Raw genomic sequence first — 1,551 nt, forward strand, 5'->3', positions numbered from 1 at the left:
TGTGTGAGTGTGTGTGTGTGTGTGTGTGTGTGTGTGTGTGTGTGTGTGTGTGTGTGTGAGTGTGTGTGTGTGAGTTCTGTCTGAAAATGAAGGTCTTTTCTCTCTGCAGACGGTCTGACAACCAGGACGCTGAAGATCAGCAGCTCCAGAGGGCAAACACACACAAACACACACAATTACAAGAACAAAGAGAAATACTGCAGACCGACTGCTCTGTGTCAACAGGTAACATACACACACACACACACACACACACCCTCACACACACACACTCATGTTTGTTTGGCTATCTTAATGAGATATTGCATAGACTTCCATTGATTTTCTATCAGGTTAATGTTACATCAACAACATCTTCTGGCTGATATGTAAGACTTTTTAACTAGCGAGGACCAGTGAAATGTCCTCATCGGTGGGCTGTCAAAGTATTTCACGATATAAATGAAGACATTTGGTCCCTACATGTATAGTCAAAACAAATAGAGTACACACAGAGAAACAGATGCACGCTATGCACACACACACACACACACACACAGATGCTTTATTGATTGTGAGGTGATTGTGAGGTGCATTAGTCAATCACTCTATTTTGAATATATAAAGAATATTTCACATATGTTCCACTAATACTGATGTGTTTGTGTGTGTGTGCAGTAGGGTATGAGAACGCTACAGCATCATGTGGTTTCTGAGATGGAGGAGTGAGAGTTCGGCTGAAAACACACAAGGTGAGACACAGACACACACACACACACACACACCCCTGCCGTTGACCTCTTTCAGTATTTTCATCAGTTTCATTATTCGTTGTGTTCATGAGGCTGTTTTTCTCACATTGTCCATCGGCTGCTGAGTTTTGACTGTCAGATGTTTGATCACATAAAGATGGCAACACCTAACACACACACACACACACACACACGGTAATCTGTGATAATCTGTGATAAAGCTGCTGCTCTCATCAGAGTTTCACACAAATCAAATCTCATCAACTCAACACACACTTGTCATTTGGAGAAACACAAGTGTGTGTGTGTATCTGTGTGTGTGTTTCAAGGGATCATTCAGCCAAACTCATCCTCATTTAGTCCTGGTCCAGAACAGTGTGCTGGTTCAGGACGTGTTTTACTGAGCTCCGTTACAGTCACACTGCTAAACGTACGACTGCTGCTCTTCAGAGCCGTTCACACCAGGAAAGATCACTGTAAACAAAACATCATTACACTGTAAAATCCAATAGTTTACCTTACTTAGATTTAATTAGTAATCTTTACTTAGTTGTTATACTTACTAGGTTGTATTAAGTTACAGCTACTTTCAAGGCAAATAAAACAATTTACTTACTGTTTTGAGTGACGCTTACTTAAAATATTCAAGTAGCCACAAAGGAACCAATGACATTAATACACCAGTGAAAGGCAGCAGTGCACTAATAAGTTGCTAATGTGCAACATAACAACAGAAGAAGAAGAAAAGAAAAAGAGGCTTAAAGGGGTCATATGATGTTGCTAAAAAGAACATTATTTTGTGTATTTGGTGTAATGAAAT

At 40.1% G+C, this 1,551-nt stretch overlaps 1 protein-coding gene across 1 annotated transcript in view; it reads left to right on the top strand.

The window, feature by feature from the left end:
- Nucleotides 1–118: 118 nt before the first annotated feature.
- The window catches only part of LOC107661082 (glutamate receptor ionotropic, NMDA 2B-like), a 28,263-nt gene continuing 26,830 nt past the window's right edge, over nt 119–1,551 (top strand). The window contains exons 1-2 of the mRNA XM_016450528.1: nt 119–225; nt 658–731. The gene's annotated coding sequence lies outside the window, so the exon portion shown is untranslated. The remainder of the gene's footprint in view (nt 226–657; nt 732–1,551) is intronic.

Source organism: Sinocyclocheilus anshuiensis, unplaced genomic scaffold, assembly GCF_001515605.1.
Source record: "Sinocyclocheilus anshuiensis isolate Anshui unplaced genomic scaffold, SAMN03320099.WGS_v1.1 scaffold2803, whole genome shotgun sequence".
In the NCBI taxonomy this organism is placed as follows: domain Eukaryota; kingdom Metazoa; phylum Chordata; class Actinopteri; order Cypriniformes; family Cyprinidae; genus Sinocyclocheilus; species Sinocyclocheilus anshuiensis.